This window comes from Schistocerca serialis, chromosome 1 (genome assembly GCF_023864345.2).
Source record: "Schistocerca serialis cubense isolate TAMUIC-IGC-003099 chromosome 1, iqSchSeri2.2, whole genome shotgun sequence".
Classification (NCBI taxonomy): Eukaryota; Metazoa; Arthropoda; class Insecta; order Orthoptera; family Acrididae; genus Schistocerca; species Schistocerca serialis.
This window is the reverse complement of record NC_064638.1, coordinates 1,224,766,813-1,224,786,814: the sequence shown is the minus strand read 5'-3', so window position 1 is coordinate 1,224,786,814 and position 20,002 is coordinate 1,224,766,813.

Sequence of the window (20,002 nt, the reverse complement as noted above, 5' to 3'; positions counted from 1 at the left end):
TTCTCTATTCCCACAAATTGTACACAGGCATCGTCGCTTCAAAATCGCGTTTAGTTGGTATGGTTGCGGTTGTTTGCCTTCTTCTCGTGTTGACTGGCACAACTCGGTTTCGCAAGCGTTGCCTGTCTGCTAGTGGCAGCAGCAGCGGTTATCGATATGTAGTAACTGTTGCCCTATCTTTGGGGCGACGTCGTTGTTTTTCTCGGTCGTGTGAGTGGGCCACTTCGATTGGGTACTCAGTGACAGAACACGCCGGTGCCGCTAGCGGCACGCATGGACTGCCGGATGGAAGGGCTGTGGTCACGAGGGTGCACGACCTTATCGTAAGCGGATCCAGCAAGCTTTAAGATGAGTGCATTTCAAACCAAGTAGAGAAACCTCCACCATTCTCGGATTCTCCAGTGACTTGGGTTCGTGTTGCTGCTCGTAGTGTCGCTGAGGCGAAGAGCAGCGAGTACTTGGGGAAGGTGGGTCGGATTAGCTTTCCTCGACTTCTTATTACTGTTTACGCGATTTTGAAGCGACGATGCCTGTCTACAATTTGTGGGAATAGAGAACATTTAATATTACACGTATTCGCCTTGTTTTATGTACATTTCTGTTATGTTTTAGTAACAGTTATAGTGCAGTATTGTCGTTGCTACGGATGTAGAGAGAGGTATGCAGAAGGACGACCAGTTATATTTCATAGGTATGCACAGCAAATGTATAATTGTAAATGTCATATCGATATGAGGCACTTTATATGTTGAATGAAGTCTTTTATTGTAGAGATAATTCTGCCGTCTTATGGCCATGTGTTTACTGCGTTCAACTTGTTACAATTTGTTAAGTTCAACCAGTGGTAATTTTTCTTGTCTGGTGGCCGCTAACGCCTACGTTAGCTGCCCTGGGGGTTATTGTATGTAACAGCAGTGTACGTTTCCTCGCCTTGCCGCTGCTGTCCGGTAAGGCGTGTAGTTTTGACAGCTTTCTTGACTGTAGGCCGGTTGGTGATTCTTCTACTCTGATGGTAGTTACTCATTTCTCGTTCCGGGCGCTCTAAACACAGCATTCTGGGGACGTAGTGCAGACCGCTGGTTCCTACCATCTTGTGAAGTGAATGCAACTCTTGGCTGCCTATCACATCTCTCGCGAAAGTGTTTGTTGTCGGACCTTCTCAGAGGTCGATTCCTGGAGCACCGTCTGTAGCCCCTTGGTTTTTGTAAGACATGTGTGTTCTAAAAGGAGGTCTGATGGCCGGCAGTTCAGTGTATCGCTCCTCCAGCCCACGCCTTCTGCGGGTATAATCTGCCTCAATACCCTTTAAGGAACTTATGTACTGGTCCTTGTGTTTTATTATTGTACTATTTATTACAATACCATGTAATGGCTACATTAAAGGTTATATATGTCTAGTTAATAGTTCTGTTCGGCTTCTGGAATAAAGCTAGGAATATAGTGTTCAGTGGATGTTAATGGTTGTGTTAGAAAGTTTACCATCATCTCATTTCACCTGTTTGGTGATCATTTGCTTGTTTTTTAATTAACCTTTGCTGTTGTATTTGGTGTTTTACAGCAGGTTTCTAAATTTTTTATATTATTGCCGTTCCTGTCGTGTAAGGCCTTCAGCCGTGATTGTGGTCATTTGCCTTAAAATTCAAATTTGATGTTGGTATTTTAGCAGTAAGCCTTAAAATGTATTTACTGCCATTCCTGGCGTCTGATGCCTTCTTCTATGTTTGTGGCGACTTACCTTTAATATTTAAATACTTGTAAGTTGTAAATTGCAGCGAGTTCTTGAAAAAATTCCTAATTTATTACCATTTTTGGGGTGTAAGGCCTTAAAATTCTTATTTGGTTTTTGAATTTACGCAGTAAGCCTTCAAAACCTTACTTACTGCCATTTCTGGCGTGTGATGCCTTCTGCTGTGTTTTTGGCGGCTTCCCTTTAATATTTCAATACCTGTAATTTGTAAGTTGCAGCGAGTTTTAAACAATTCTTAATTTATTGCCTTTCCTGGCGTGTAACGCCTTCTGCCCAGGTCACAGTGGCTTGCTTTTAGAACATTATCTGGTGTATCTGTATTTAATGGTGATTTGCTAAATTGTGACTAACAGAAAACAGTACTGCTTCATTAATAGAGTGTGGTATTTTTATTTATTGTTGAGTCTGGAATTACTAGTTTAAGGTAAATTGTGTGTAACTGTTAAAGTCAACCAATAGTAACCGATTATGACCCCGTCCACAATCGTAACCGAATCCTGCCTTCCTTTGACCACCAGGTTTCAATAATAATAGTAAATGTTACAATCAGTACTATAAACTGATATTTGTAAATCAGTGTTTTCGTCATTTATCCAATAAGCATTCAGCATGGAGACTACTAGGGTGCGGAGCTTCCGCTATTTAACGACATCACATCGTTGCTTCTGCAGCAATCGGCAGCATCTGGAAAATTCTGCAGTTCCTGCTCTGCGGATCCACCTCTACACATCAACTTCGGATACAACTTTGTTTGATTTTTATTACGCAGGTTATATGTCGTCTGTATGTCCCTTTATATTTATAGTACTCTATATTCAAGAGTGCGGTCTGAGGATGTCCGCCTCTGGACTGAAACTGGTCACCCATAAATGTGATCTGTGCGATCTAGACTGCTTTTCTAAGTACAGTGATGACGAATTACTGGAAACAGTAGCTACCGTGAAATACCTCGGCATAACTATCCAGAACGACCTTAAGTGGCTCAAATTGCTCTAAGCACTATGGGACGTAACATCTGAGGTTATCAGTCCCCTAGACTTAGAACTACGTAAACCTAACTAACCTAATGACGTCACACACATCCAAGCCCGAGGCAGGATTCGAACCTGCGACCGTAGCAGCAGCGCGGTTCCGGACTGAAGCGCCTAGAACAGTTCGGCCACAGCGGCCGGCTAACCTTAAGTGGAATGACCATACAAAACAATACTAGAAAAAGCAGATGTCAGACTGAGATTCATAGGAAGAATCTTAAGGATATGTTACTCATCCAAGAGGGACATGGCTTACAATGCGCTTCTTCGACCGCTTCTTGAGTACTGTGTATCTACCTGGGACCCTTACTAGGTAGGAAGTGAGAGAAGAGACATAGATAAATCAACGAAGAGCGGCGTGTTTCGTCACAAGATAGTCTGTCCGTACGAGTGAGTTAAAAAGAGATGCTCAAAAATCCCCAGTGGCGGACGCCACAAGAGAGACGGTTTGCGTCACGCAGAGTTCTACAACTCAAAATTCGAGAGCACAATTCGGGAAGAGTCGGACAACGTATTACTTCCTCCCATACTCATCTCGCGAAATGCGAGAAAATTCGAGAAATTAGAGCTAATACAGAACCCTACCGACAGTCATTCTTCCTATGCGCCTTCGCGATACGAAAAGGGAGGGTCAAATAGTTGTACCAGAAGTACTCTCCACCACACACCTTTTGCTGATTTGCGGAGTATGATGTAAATGTAGACGTAGACGAAGCTTGTCAAGGTTTAAATTGTCACTCTTTGTAAATGGAACAAATCCAAATGTGGTGCCACCAGAAACGTCAAAATATTATTATAAATTATAAATTGTAGCCGTAACATTTTGTGGGAAGTACAATGAAAAATGACCAATCATTCACCGCCCGAGAAGAAAATTGAAGCATCCAGAAGGAGACAAGGAAACGAAAGGAAACTTGACGGGTTAGAGGGGGTGTGATGCTATTAAGGTGAGTACAATATCAAGTAAAATTCACAATCTCCTCAGGGAAGCTGGGTCTCAACTGTTCTAACTGGTCCTTTATGTCCTGTATACAGGCACTGGGGACAGATTTGGGGATTGTTCTGGTGGCGGTAGTAACTCAAGATCACTTACAGTTCATAGAGGCACGTGTCATGTGTAGACAAGAATTATCCTATTGAAAAATGGCACCGAGATACTCTTGCATACGAGTTCGCACATGAGGACGCAGATCTCCATGGAGTATTATTATGCTATCACAGTTCCCTCATTTACTACAGCAATAACCTGAGGTCATAGCCGATAACTCCATACCATAACGCCAGGGGTAACACCGCTCCGCCTGTACAATACAATGGGACCATGATACTCTTGCATAAAAGGTCATGCGTGAGGACGCAGGATATCCATGAATTACCAGTATGCGGTCAGAGTTCTCTCAAACACTACCAGTGATGACCTGAAGTCATAGCCGATACTCCTCCCGAAAAGGCCATGATGGCCCAAAGGTACCGACCGGCCGCCGTGTCATCCTCAGACCACAGGCGTCACTGGATGCGGATATGGAAGGGCATGTGGTCAGCACACCGCTCTCCCGGCCGTATGTCAGTTTCCGAGACCGGAGCCACTACTTCTCACTCAAGTAACTCCTCAGGTTGCCTCACAAGGGCTGAGTGCACCCCGCTTGCCAACAGCGCTCGGCAGAGCGGATGGTCACCGATCCAAGTGCTAGTCCAACCCGACAGTGCTTATGTTCGGTGATCTGACGGGAACCGGTGTTACCACTGCGACAAGGCCGTTGGCCATAGCCGATAGCTCCACAACATAACACCAGACCAAAACACTGGAAGAATGAGACCTCTTGCCAGGTTGCCAAAATACTCCTCCACGATGGTCATCCGTGGTCGAGCAGAACCTCGCTGAAAACAGTAAGACGCCATTCGTCAGCAGTTTGTTTGGTTTGTTGGTTAAAGCCACTAATCATTATCAGTCTAAGCTTCCCAGTCACGGCACCATTTGAAGCACTGCCGATTCCGTTATGGTATTTACGGCAGCAAATTCATGGGACAGTAATTCTGTTGTCCAGCTGCAGCTTGTATTTGAGCAATGGTGCCGGGGCACAAATGTTGCATGGAGTCCATCACTTGTTCACTGATGGCAGGAGCAGAATTGGTGATGTTAAGATGTGCCTCGTGCATGATACAGCGGCTCTCCCTTGTGGTGGTCAGACGTGGTCGACCGGAAGGCTCACAGACCACGCGTTCCGGTAACGAACGTCGGGCCACTGTGGAATACGAATGCCCCGCAACTCTAAATACGATTCGACCGCTGGCCAAATGAGGCCTCGGAACGAGGCCACATTGAAACTCTGTCATTTGCTGATAATGCTTTATCACACGAGTACATGGCCTCACTTCTCTCTTAACAGTGATCTCATTTGACGATATTCACACTCCTTACATTCTTAGACACAGTAACAACAACAACAAACACGAACACTACTGCCGCATTCTGGTGTCGCTCTACCTTTCACAGGGAAGTGCTTCTTTAGTCCTCGAACATACCTCCAGATGGTGTGTACATGTACGGAGTTACATTAACTTTCGACCACGTCATCTGGGTGCTTCACTTTTTTATACAGTCAGTGTAGTACAAGAAAAAAGTGTGGCAGCCACCTGGAGTTGAATGCACTCGTCACAGCAAGCGAAATTACCAGGCTCTGACTTTATTTGTATGTTTGTGACCAATAAATGATACGTTATTCATTGTCGGTCAAGGGTGAAGTGAGTGCGAAGAGGGGGTGTACGTTCGGCATGTAACAAAAAATGGACTTGGGGTGGGGAACGTCTGGTACAATAACGAGGCGTTACACTTCATGATGAAAAATTAGTGGAGTCTAAATTACTGAGGGATTACGGTACTAAGATAGGCTGAATTATTGTGTAGGTTTCTTAAGGGCTCTCAGTACAGATTTTGTCGGAAGTTAGTAACACGTTTTCTCAAAATCTACGAATTCTATATAAAATGGTGATTCACGCCATTTCTCTTTTCTGCGATTTGCTACATCCAAATATAGGCTACATCCAAGTATAGGGGAGGGAAAGGATCCACCTTGGTACAACAAACATATTAGGAAGTTGCTGAGAAGCAGAGAATTTTTCACAGTCGTTTTAAACGTAGTCACTGCTCCGCTGACAAACAGAAATTATGCGAAATGAAATTAGCTGTCAGAAGGACAATGAGAGACTCTTAACGAATTTGAAAGAAATATTTTATCTGCAGATTCTAAAAATAACCCCAAAAAATTTTGGTCGTAAGTAAAATTTATGAACGCTACAAATAATTCAATACTTTCTCTTGCTGACAGTAGGGGTAATGCAACTGATGATGATAAACAGAAGGCTGAAATACTAAACCTAGCTTTCAAAAACTCGTTTACGATAGAGGACTGCAGCAACATTCCCCCTTTCAATTATCGAACAAAGGAAAGGGTGGTTGACATAGTGTTTAGTGTATCTAGGATTGTAAAACAGTTAAGATCCTTAGACGCCAGAAAGGCATTTATCTGGCCCAGACGTTATCCCCATAAGATTTTATGTTGACTATGCTACAAATATACCACCATTTTTATCCGTCATCTATCAGCAATCATTTGAACAGCGGAAAGCTCCACGGGACTGGAAGAAGGTCCAGGTCATAGCAATCTATAAAAAGAGTAGAAAATCGGATGCACATAATTACTGGCCAATTTCACCGACATCGATTTGTTGTAGAATCATGGAACATATTTTGTGTTCAGACATAATGACCTTTCTACATTCTGAGTAGCTCATCTGCAGAAACCAGCACGGTTTTAGGAAACAGCGGTCATGCGAAGCACAGCTAGCCCTCTTTGTGCATGATGTACAACAGGCTCTAGATACCGGCTCCCAGGTTGATGCCATATTTCTCGTCTTTCGAAAGTCGTTCGACTCAGTTCCGCATTGTCGCTTGCTACAAAAAGTGCGCGCTTACGGTCTATCCGATGACATATGCGGTTGGATAGAAAGTTTTCTAACAGACAGGGAGCAGTATGTCGTCCTGAACGGGGTAACTTCAACAGAAACAAGAGTAACTTCAGGTGTGCCCCAGAGCAGCCTTATAGGTCCTCTGATTTTTACGATTTACATGAACGATCTGGTTGATGGTATTGACAGCGGCATTAGACTGTTTGCCGATGATGCTGTAGCCTACAGGAAAGTAGTATCACACGAAAATTGTGAACAAATCAATGAGAATTTGCAGAAAATAAATACGTGGTGTAATGACTGGCAGTTATCTCTCAATATTAGTAAGTGTAACCTACTGCGTATAAGAAGGCGAAAATCCCCATTAATGTATGAGTACAAAATAAATGATCAGTCTTTGGAAGCTGTAACATCAGTCAAGTATCTGGGTGTGACTATTCGAAATGATCTCAAATGGAATGATCAGATTGCACAAGTAACGGGTAAGCCGAACTCTACATTGCGGTTTATTGGTAGAATCCTGAAGCGACGCAGTCCTTCAACAAAGGAAATAGCTTACAATACGTTAGTTCGTCCAGTCTTGGAGTATTGTTCGTCTGTATGGGGCCCTTACCAGTTGGGTCTGATTCAAGAGAAAAGGTCCAAAGAAGAGCGCCAAGATTGGTGACTGGTGCGTTTAGCCATCGCGAGAGCATTACAAATCTCATAGGAAGTTTGAAGTGGGACACACTTGCAGACAGACGACGCGCCAAACAGAATTGTGCCCTCCGCCACACACCGCTTGGTGGCTAGCGGAGTATATATGCAGATGTAGGTATAAAGCCAGTCTGTTGTTTTGCATTCTTGAAGTCGGAAGTTCTGTTCTGTTTGCTGATAATTTCGCTGAATATCGTGTAAATTACGAACGCGGTGCTTAGAAGTCACCGTAGTATGTCATATATTGCCATAGCAGCTTTCAGCCTTAATTTCCCACGCGTACTTAACCTTCAGACGTCTCCTCCAACGTAGAACCAGCAATTTTCTTGAAAATTGTTGTTTCCGTTTTAAAGACCGCAGTGTAAAGTCTTAAACGGCACGCAGAAAAGCTTCCTTGCGGCATTACGGCCTTGCCGCACAATATTGCACTCGCGAGAGGCAAGAGCCGCTCCTCTGACGGAAAATACGGCCCAGCGACGTCACCTGCTCTGGAGCGTACGTAGGCACGTGTGTGTGTGTGTGTGTGTGTGTGTGTGTGTTGCGAGAGCGTGGGAAGGTAGGGAAAGAGGGGGAGACGGGTTTGGTGGCAGACAGCGAGTGTCGTTGCCGCGGAAACAATCACTTGAAGACGCGTGTCTGGAGGAGGAGCTGTTGGTGCGTCTTTGTTTCCAAAGTGGCTTAGGGCGGTGGCGCAGTCTGGCGGCGGCTGGCGGTATTATGGCGTGGAGAGGGCTGCGGGCCAGCCGGCGCGGCCCTCGACTCACTCGCAGAGTTTGGAGGGCGGCCCTAAGCCCGCGCCGCGCCGCGCAGACAACTCCAAGTCGTGCGCGCCAGGGCGCGAGTTTAACGAGATTTTACGGCACTTCACCTCTCTCCTCCGCCGAGGCATCAAAACCGCAATTCGGCATCTCCCTCGAGGCCGCTGCGTGGGGGCGGCAAGTGCTCCAGTGTTCAGCGATCACTACCAGCCCAGCTGAAGCGAACAGGTTCTCGCGAAAGTGCTGTTGCTCACTGAAACGAGCTTGTAGGATCGCTACCAAAATAAAGGCGCCCTACCTCTCTCGTTCCGTAACTTCCTCCCTGTCCTCGTACCAGTCGTTCTCACCCGTCTTCCCCCTCTTCTGTCCCTCACGCCACCCATTCTCTGTTTATAAAAGGTCGAATCGAAACACCTTCACTCGTCTCAATTTCCAGTTGTTTTACCTGAGCGAGCTGTTTCAGCGCTACATTACGCCATCTTCAGGCTCCCTGACTGACGTGTAGAAAGAATCCCACCCCTGTGGGCTAGCATTCAGTGTCTGGTATCCGTAGATTTGTTCTTGACACAGTGACCCCTTCGATCATTACTTGCAGGTTTACGATCAAAGGGATCTCCGTGTCTAAACGAAATCTACGGATACCAGTCACTGAGTGCTGTCCCCTATTTGGCTGGTCTATCTTCTTCAGTCCCAAAGATAAACAAATAATGAAAAAATATTTGAGTAACTTTTATGGTGCAGTTGATCTCAAAATGGCACAAAAAACTAATTTTGAAATTTTATTTTAAATAATTTTTGAATAATTGAATGTACACATATGTGTACATTGGGTCTTAACAGAGAAAAAAATGCAAATCTGGTAGTATTTTCATATTTTTATTTACAATGAAAAATGTTCACATTACTTCTCATGTTTATGTACACACAGCATTTTATGAACACATTACTTCTCATGTTTTTTGAATTTAGCAAAACAATGGTTTTTAATACGCACAAATAAACTTTGCACGTTTCACACATTATGCGAGAACGTAACTTGCACCCTGGAAGCCGACACCTTGAGGCAAAAATACTCTCAATATATTCAGGAAGGTGGTCACATTTGCTTTCTCTAGTTGGCTTTGGCGCGATTCACCTTCGTTTTGTGTGGTTTGATGCTCCTCATCTTCATCAGAACTGCTGACATTCTCCTGTGTTACACTCGGAGAAATTTCTTTCGACACTTCCAGTGAGTCTACAATTTTTGAAGACCTCACCAAGTCGTGGGCCCAATGAATTCTGAACTTAATGAGAGACATCCACTTTTGTTTTGGTATCCCTTCTTTTTAACAAAACCTTTTGTACATAATCCATGAATTAATAGTGGCACACCAATACATTCAGGTGGAGTTGGAAGTTCATCAACAGAATACTCGTCTTCATCTGACAAGGTACTCAAGTCACTCGTCTCAAGCAGTTTTATAATTTCATCGTCTGTCAGAACTGAGAAGCGAAAATTAAATATAGTGAAGGTAACTTGGTGTGGCCGAGCTGTTCTAAGCGCTTCAGTCTAGAATCGCGCGACCCCTACGGTCGCAGGTTCGAATCCTGCCCCGGGCATGGATGTGTGTGATGTCCTTAGGTTAGTTAGGTTTAAGTAGTTCTAAGTTCTAGGGGACTGATGACCTCAGATATTAAGTCCCATAGTGCTCAGAGCCGTTTGAACCATTAGAAGGTAACTGTTGAAGTAATTGAATAAAGACATGAAAGCGAACCTAATAACAAAATTAAAAATTTTAGAGCTCTTACTGAGATTAGTATCCAGGACCTATAGATTACATGTACACCATGCCACTTGTAACACCCACAACGACTTTGCTCCTACTCTACCGTATTAGTAGTTAAACTTTCAGAATTTAATTTAGATCACGTTTTAAATTACGATTTCGCAGTGAGATAAGCCTTAGCGTTAGTACCGCTACATTCTGTGAGCTAAGACCTGATGTCCACAAATGTGCACTTCAAATTCATCAGTCGATGTTTGTAAAACTACGAGACTATCGTTTTAACTGCATGCACATATCACTTCCTTGATGTCTTGTTTGGAGTAAGACACGATAAAAACAGCAATACAATTAAAAAACGAATATTGAAACTGAATTTACCTTTCTCGCGTGTCGCAGATGATGCCATCCTTAAATCGGAAGTTTCAGGATGCGAGAAAACTGATATGCCCGCGACCTAGTGCCAAAAACAGAAATTGCATGATGTGCACAGTCGTGCACATCAGGTCTCAATTCGGGAAAACGACACTTGGCAGGATGACACTACAAAGACCTGATGTCCACATATGTGTACGTCGGGACTGAAGAGGCTATAGGTGGGACTCTTCCTATATGTTGGTCACAACGCCTGAAGATGGAGTAATGCAGCCTTGAAACTGCCGAGTGATTATCGCAGGGATCGCTGTGTCAAGAAGAAATGTGTGGATACTAGTCAATGAACATTGGCCCTCATTTTGACTGCACCGGAGGTGGGAATCTTCTTACACGTTCGCCAGGAGGCCTGAAGGTGGCGTAATGTAGCGTTGAAACTGCCGAGTGACGATCCAAAGGATCACTGTGTCAAGGATAAATCTACAGAACCCAGTCAGTTACCGCTGGCCCCTGTTTTGACTGGACCAGAAGTGGGATTCGTACTACATGTCGGTCAGGACACCGGAAGATGGCGTACTGAAGCTCTGAAACTGCCGAGTGGGGACCTTCCTACATGTTGGTCCGGAGACCTCAAGATGGCGTAATGTAAGCGCTGAAACTGGTTGCTCAATTAAATGGTTCAAAAGGCTCCAAGAACTATGGGACTTAACATCTGACGTCATCATTCCCCTAGACTTAGAACTACTTAAACCTAACTAACCTAAGGACAACACATTCATCCATGCCCGAGGCAGGATTCGAACCTGCGACCGTAGAAGCTGCGCCGTTCCGGACTGAAGCGCGTAGAAACGCTCGGCCACAGCGGTTGCTCAATTAAAATAACTGGAAGTTTAGACGGCAAAAGATATTTTTTTCTCGATATTTTATATTGAACAGCCCAAGTCCCGCAACCATGTGTACAATGATTGACTTACAGAGACCGTTCTCTCTTTATTTGTATGTGAGTGACTCGCCTATACAGTCTAACTACATGGTGTCAGCATCAGAGGTATACACAAACAAATGTTTATAACAAAATAACTTGATATTTTATGTTGTTGGGTAAATTCCCAAACGACAGAGACACTCTCCAAGATGTAGGTAATCCTCACCAGTTTACTGTGCAGCAGGAAGACGGACAGTCAATATGTGGACGCCAAAACGAAAGTTACAATGTGTGCTACTGCTAGCAGCGTTAAAATCGGTAACAAATGTTCAGCTGGGTGCAAGAAGAGAACGGAACTGGATTACCCCACGTGTAAATCCATTTTAGAGAACCTGTAAGTCTGATCCACGAAAAAAAAGGACCATTAAAAATAACAGACCGTGCAGTGCCATTTCCTCCAAGTTTATTTTCCAAGCTAATTATGTGTTTGTAGACCGGCATGCGGTGGCGCCGATGACGTGTGTATCGTTCAAATGGCTCTAAGCACTATGGGACTTAACATCTGAGGTCATCAGTCCCCTAGAACTTAGAACTACTTAAACCTAACTAACCTAAGGACAACATACAACACCCAGTCATCACGAGGTAGAGAAAATCCCTGACCCCGCCGGGAATCGAACCCGGGAACCCGGGCGCGGGAAGCGAGAACGCTACCGCACGACCACTAGCTGCGGACAATAAAGTTGGAGGAAATGGCACTGCACAGTCTGTTATTCTTAATGGACCTATTTTTTTTCTTTCGTGGATGTCGAGTTAATTTTTCACTCGATGTTGCTACTGGAGCAGCTGGAAGTGGGTGGTTTACACACGCAATTGTCCGCTGTGAGAATGCATCGCTATAGTAATATCCCTTTTACTCTTTATACTCGTTCTTGTAGGAAAGTTTCTAATGATGAGAAAATACATGTATGGATGAAAGGAGTTGGTGTACTTGCTGAGAATGTAACTGTAACTGGTGATATTACTTTGCACTACAATTATTAATAAAGTGTTATCCTTGACTCCTGTAACCGGGGGCGTCAGCCGAGAACCGCTAGATGTACATCTGGTAATCGGGGGCTCAAGGATGCAACAGTTTGAAAAAATTAACAAAGCATAGTGCCGCACTGGCCGCTGGACGCCTAGGCGGCTGGTTACGCAACCCGCTTAGCTCGACGCATGCTCGGCGCACCAGCAGACGCGCGCTGTTAGTACGACCACAGCGCGCGTACGCTATTTTTCTTTCCCGCTGGTGCGCGCAGAGTCTAAGTCCGTTATCAGCGCGTTACTTAACGAAGGTCATGCGTTCTCTGTATAAGCCGGCATTACACGCCAGCGGAATCATTCCGCTGTGAGCTCTATCTAAATCCTAAAACGCGCGTGATTGAAGAGATAGTGGAACGCGCGCGTGAAGCGCCGGCCTGTGTGGCCGTGCGGTTCTAGGCGCTTCAGTCTGGAACCGCGTGACCGCTACGGTCGCAGGTTCTAATCCTGCCTCGGGCATGGGTGTGTGTGGTGTACTTAGGTTAGTTAGGTTACGTAGTTCTAAGTTCTAGGGGACTGATGACCACAGATGTTAAGTCCCATAGTGCTCAGAACCATTTGGACCATTTTTTTTTTGCGCGTGAAGCATTAGCTACCCGCCCGCTTAAATCCATTAGACAAGCTAGAAGGGAACTAGCCATACCTGGTTGGAGGGTTTACCACACTGAGCACAGACGTCTCTAGCTGCGTGCTCAGGAAAATCCAACTTTTGCATAACATTAAGCATGAGGGCGATGTGGTTTTGCTGTTGAAATGTTGCGTCTTATAAAGGAAAACAACCATTACCTCAATGAAGTGCTGTTCAGTGATGAATCTACCTTCAACGACTGTGGCAAAGTGGCAAAATTAACCGACATAACTGTCGAATATGGGGAAGTGATATTTATGGAGAAGCTTGACACACGAAAAAGTTAATGTGTGGGTGGGATTACACAAACGTTGCGTGACTGGTCCACCTGTATTATGGAGAATACAGTGACGGGGCACATTTATGTCGATATGTTGGCGAACTTTGCAGTTACACAGGTGTCAGGAGGATGGTGCACCACCCAACTATCAGGGGGATGTTACCACATTTTTGCTTGAGACGTTTTGTCTCCTTATCTGACTCTGCTGGACTTCAGTGAAATTGAATTTGTCACGAACAGTGATTACAGATCTGAGGTGTGGGGTTGATCTGTTATTCTGTTATTCTGAGCAACGGATTAATCTGAGATGTACCCTTTACCCTGTGCCTCCTGCAAGATGCAATTTCCACCCCCACACTACTACAGAAGTCAGACAGACGCTCCTAACGTTCTAAAGAGAAATGCCTGAAAATGTTTCAGCAATAAATGTCTTCTGTAGTGGTCCGCTGTAAGGAAATGACACAAAAATTCACAAAATTTCTTACGTAACTAGTGGGATACTTGGGTACTGGAGTAGTGCTAGTTGTTGTTGTTGTTGTGGTCTACAGTCCTGAGACTGGTTTGATGCAAGTCTCCATGCTACTCTATCCTGTGCAAGCTTCTTCATCTCCCAGTACCTACTACAACCTACATCCTTCTGAATCTGCTTAGTGTATTCATCTCTTGGTCTCCTTCCACGATATTTACCCTCCACGCTGCTCTCCAATACTAAATTGGTGATCCCTTGATGCCTCAGAACATGTCCTAACAACCGATCCCTTCTTCTGGTCAAGTTGTGCCACAAACTTCTCTTCCCCCCAATCCTATTCAATACTTCCTCATTAGTTATGTGATCTACCCATCTAATCTTCAGCATTCTTGCGTAGCACCACATTTCGAAAGCTTCTATTCTCTTCTTGTCCAAACTATTTATCGTCCATGTTTCACTTCCATACATGGCTACACTCCATACAAATACTTTCAGAAATGAGTTCCTGACACTTAAATCTATACTCGATGTTAACAAATTGCTCTTCTTCAGAAACGCTTTCCTTGCTATTGCCAGCCTACATTTTATATCCTCTCTACTTCGACCATCATCAGTTATTTTGCTCCCCAAATAGCAAAACTCCTTTATTATTTAAGTGTCTCACTTCCTAATCTAATTCCCTCAGCATCACCCGACTTAATTCGACTACATTCAATTATCCTCGGTTTGCTTTTGTTGATGTTCATCTTATATCCTCCTTTCAAGACACTATCCATTCCATTCAACTGCTCTTCCAAGTCCTTTGCTGTCTCTGACAGAATTACAATGTCATCGGCATACCTCAAAGTTTTTATTTCTTCTCCATGGATTTTAATACCTACTCCGAATTTTTCTTTTGTTTCCTTTACTGCTTGCTCAATATACAGATTGAATAACATCGGGGAGAGGCTACAACCCTGTCTTACTCCCTTCCCAACAACTGCTTCCCTTTCATGCCCCTCGACTTTTATAACTCCCATCTGGTTTCTGTACAAATTGTAAACAGCCTTTCGCTCCCTGTATTTTACCCCTGCCACCTTTAGAATTTGAAAGAGAGTATTCCAGTCAATATTGTCAAAAGCTTTCTCTAAGTCTACAAATGCTAGTAACGTAGGTTTGCCTTTCCTTAATCTTTCTTCTAAGATAAGTCGTAAGGTCAGTATTGCTCCACGTGTTCCAGTATTTCTACGGAATCCAAACTGATCTTCCCCGAGGTCGGCTTCTACTAGTTTTTCCATTCGTCTGTAAAGAATTCGTGTTAGTATTTTGCAGCTGTGGCTTATTAAACTGATTGTTCGGCAATTTTCACATCTGTCAACACCTGCTTTCTTTGGGATTGGAATTATTATATTCTTCTTGAAGTCTGAGGGTATTTCGCCTGTTTCATACATCTTGCTCACCAGATGGTAGAGTTTTGTCAGGACTGGGTCTCCCAAGGCCGTCAGTAGTTCCAATGGAATGTTATCTACTCCGGGGGCCTTGTTTCGACTCAGGTCTTTCAGTGCTCTGTCAAACTCTTCACGCAGTACCATATCTCCCATTTCATCTTCATCTACATCCTCTTCCATTTCCATAATATTGTCCTCAAGTACATCGCCCTTGTATAGACCCTCTATATACTCCTTCCACCTTTCTGCTTTCCCTTCTTTGCTTAGAACTGGGTTTCCATCTGAGGTCTTGATATTCATACAAGTCGTTCTCTTATCTCCAAAGGTCTCTTCAATTTTCCTGTAGGCAGTATCTATCTTACCCCTAGTGAGATAGGCCTCAACATCCTTACATTTGGCCTCTAGCCATCCCTGCTTAGCCATTTTGCACTTCCTGTCGATCTCATTTTTGACACGTTTGTATTCCTTTTTGCCTGCTTCATTTACTGCGTTTTTATATTTTCTCCTTTCGTCAATTAAATTCAATATTTCTTCTGTTACTCAAGGATTTCTGTTAGCCCTCGTCTTTTTACCTAATTGATCCTCTGCTGCCTTCACTAATTCATCCCTCAAAGCTACCCATTCTTCTTCTACTGCATTTCTTTCCCCCATTCCTGTCAATTGTTCTCTTATGCTCTCCCTGAAACTCTGTACAACCTCTGGTTCTTTCTGTTTATCCAGGTCCCATCTCCTTAGATTCCCACGTTTTTGCAGTTTCTTCACTTTTAATCTAGTGCTAGTTAGTGTAAGAAAAACATGAAGCTAACGAAAGTTATTATTTATTTTGCAAAAATTCTGAAAAATCACAATGGCACTTTTAGTTATGAATTGAACAAGTTATATCCTGGTTCTTTTCGGAATGTGAAGTTACTTCTCAAGGATAGGATTCGCTAATGAAATTTCTACACAAAGTTTAAGATGGTTGTTGACTTGGCAGAATGGCTGAGAGGTGCGCCTACTCAACTTGAATAATTATCCTTTAGAATGTTGCTAGGTACGGTCGACGCTGTCGCGTGTGAAATGCAGTGAAGTGTACTGTTGTGCAGGAAATGTGGGGCTTGCAATAGCTGTTGCGCACGATACCGTAAGCTGCGATGACTGCTGTCTGCGCCGCTCGCTGCTGACAAATAAGATAACTCTCGTTCTATCTGGATTGACCTTCGCCAATAAAACTCTCCCTATGCCTTGATGAAGTCAAAGATTCCTATTCGCCCCTAGTCTAACTATTGGCGTGGTACACGGGTCAGATAACCAGTCCACCGTGATGCCACTCAAAATTCGCTCGCAGGCATTTAACTATAACTCTGTTGTTCACACCGCACAATAAGTGTGTCGGCCAACACAGTGAACAACGCTTAATGGCAAGGACTCAATATGGAGTAGCACTTCGATTCACTCTCGACAGAGGTGCTCTCCCAGTGAACTACTAAGGAGAGACTTGTTCCTCGCTCCAAGAGCGACAATGGAACAGCGCCTCTCCACGCCAGACGTGAAGGGGTATATCTTTCGGTCTCTTCCATTATTCCTTCAGCTCAAGGCGTCAGAAATATCGTCTGCCTATCAGGATTGCTCTTCTAAAACGGGATAATGACGTTGCGTTTAAAGCGACCAATCGTGAAACCTGTAGCATTGGCGTTTGGCGTTTGCTCTCTCCATGTGAAAATCTCTGAAACTGTGTGCTATGTGTAAAGAATGCATAGGCTGGCCGCTCCCACACAATGTAGCGGAATTTGCTTCTAAGCCGAACACGGGGTTGTTCCCCCCCTTCACTCGGGCCCACGCTGTCCGCTACACGGGCGGTCACCGACCGTCATAGGCTGAGTCGTCCTCTGAAGGGACCGGCATCCCGCCGTGCGGCTTCTCCCTCGAACTAAAAGCTTCTGTGACCGTCGTGTCTGGAATGTATGTGTGTACGCCAGCCTCGAGTATTTCAACCACGGTGCGCTTACTTGTTAATTTGATATCGTTTACATGAATTCATACGACATTGACTTTACCTTATCGAGTTTGGGTTCGAATGAAGCGTCTTGATGTGCGGAATATGATTGTGAGGGCGGAATATGTAAGCAATGAAGGTCAGGAGACCACTACGTCTTACACAGAATAAAGGCTCGAAGGCTGCTAGATTTGAGACAATGGATCTATCCTGCAGTACAGGCTATAACACCTGTCGTGCTTATGAACATTTGACGAGAAGTGGAGTACCGTTTCGATATCTGTCGAGCTAAAAGCGGCGCCCACATTGAGCTGTACCAAACTGAATAAAAATGCTTGAGTGCTGTTTACAGTGTTCAACTAGTAGACTTATAAATCTCAATAACAATTGAAATATAAACAAATGTTTTTGTGTAACTGTAGCCAGGACAGCGTGTATAAAGTAAATGAAATGATTTAAAAAATTCGATATAGTTGAACATATGGTAACAAATGATACAGTACGTGAAAGCCAAACTCTCAATGTTCCTCATTAGTTAAAACTTCGGGGCTGAGAAGCCGTGGTCGATCTGCAAAACTTCTTCTTCCTGACGTTTCGTTTCCAACTGCAGTCAACATTTTCCGAGGTGAATCAACGACTCATTTTTTAACGTGGTGCTGTCAAAGTTAGTTCGGAAAACCCCCGAAACGGCGGTCACGGACAGTAATTGCTGAAAACGGCGGCGAACCAGGTAGTGAAAGCAGTCAGTGTGCTATAATTTGCCTGTTGTCAATCGATAATGTATGTGCTGTTGGTGGCAATATTCGCAAGGCACCACCAGTTTGCAACAGCATAGTGAAGTGGTACAAGAAATTCTAGGAAGATTGTTGCTTGAGCTATACAAAACATATGGGCCGACCGGGCGAGTTAGAACTGACAGTAGACTGTGTGAGGGACATATTGTTGCGAAGTTCCAATGAAGTCTACCTGGCGTACTTGTGCAGAAATGAACAACCCACAGCCAAAATCTTCTGTAAGCGATTAAGAGTGAAACCATACAAACTGCCGCTCCTGCAAGCCATAAGTCATGAAGATAAATGGCACCGTCTGCATTTCTACGTTGATATCCAGACCGATCTTAAAATGTTTATTTCGTAATCACGTTAATTTTCAGTAACAAAGCCACTTTTCATATTTTGGGAAAGGTTAACCAACACAGCACACGAATTTAGTGGAATTTAGTGGGCAGAGGAAGCCACAATGTTCAGTCGACTGATAACTGGTGCACGGGGGACGAATGTAGGTGAGCAGTTTTTCACGTCAAGTAAATGCAGGCTGATCAAAAGAAAGTCAAGATCACTCGAAACTGAAACACTCATTACCATGACTCTGTGGTGTGGGTCGATACGGTACTGCTACACTTGACAGTACATTTTTTCCTCAGTGATGGGTCCTCTGTAAGTTGTTATTAGCCCCTCAGAAAGTGGAGAAGATCAGGTCCCAAAGCATTGTTGAGGGAGGTTGGTTGAGAGCTAGGAGCACTTTGAAAGGTTTATTTGGACAGCACAGCAAAGAATCTGTTGTGTTTACAGTGGTAAGTCTGTTTTAAGCAGCCGGAAAATGAAAAGTTGGTCCTGAGATGTCACAAGCTGTGCCGTTGATTTACAAACTACTGCCTTGCATATCTACTCGCAGCGCGCCCTAAGGTTTGATTATGTCCAGTGTACACCGGCGCGTTGGCAGCATGTCCCGTGGGCACCCTACTGTTCCTGATTCCCCTAGGAATAACTGTGTCTCCCATCCTCACATGCTCCTGGGTGAATCTGGATCACTTGGGTCAGGCCTATGGTGATTTGCTCCCTCTGACTGCGGTGGAGTTCGTCCGCTGACATTAACGCATAATTCTTTCCTTCTTTGAAACGTAGAATGACTTCCTTTGTTCTAATTTGCACATACTTTCCCAAGACCTTCCATCTCCACAGGCGCTGGTACTTGCTACCGTAAACAAGACCAGCACATAGAGTCAAGCACGGTCCGTGCATCGGGGTAAAATAACGACACCATTTTTTCGTCTGCTGTAGTGCTGTGGTCCTAGCAGCCTTTTCTGCATCTTACATAACCAGCCACAAATTGCTTATAAGATAACAGGTTAGGGCTCAACTGCCCATCCATCACACTGCGTTTGGTCACCCGCAATCTTGTTACCTCTACTCAAGTATCCCCCATAGTGCCGGCCAGCGTTCTCAAAAGTCTTGCTACAGCTACCCTCGTGTCCAGCAAATCCAACTAGGTCTGTTTAACATTCAGATACCAATTCACCGCTCTGTTGGGAATTTTCACATAACCCATCAGTTCTGCTGATAGCTTTTGTAGCATCCTAATGTTGTTCAGAACCCCCTGTCCCTAGCGAGTCAACTTTACAGTGTACCATTGTGCTATAGCCTTATTACCGTATTTCATTCTTAACACCTGCATTTGAGTGTCTTTAAGCTTCCGTATGTCATATGTATCCGCAGTCGCGTATACAGTTTCCCACAGACTAACTCCTGCATTCAACTGTCCTATGTCGCTACACCGCACGTAACACCAAATCCATCACTTGATATAATTGCTTCCACAGATATTCGTAGGGGAGACTTAACACTTGGTACTCTCCCTGTACGTCTTCTAACACTCCTATCTTCACAGTCAAGCTGCAGCTCCGTGTATGTATCTTCCACCCTCTGCATTTCGTTTCTCAGCCCCCACTCACTGTATATTAGCTTAGCTGCCGACGTGATACGTGTTACAAACCGGACACAATAGGAAGGACCAGACCCCTTTGCTTTTTCTTTTATCACTCGTTTATTACATCAGAGAAATACACATTTTAAGACAAAATTTAACTACATGAAATATTGCTC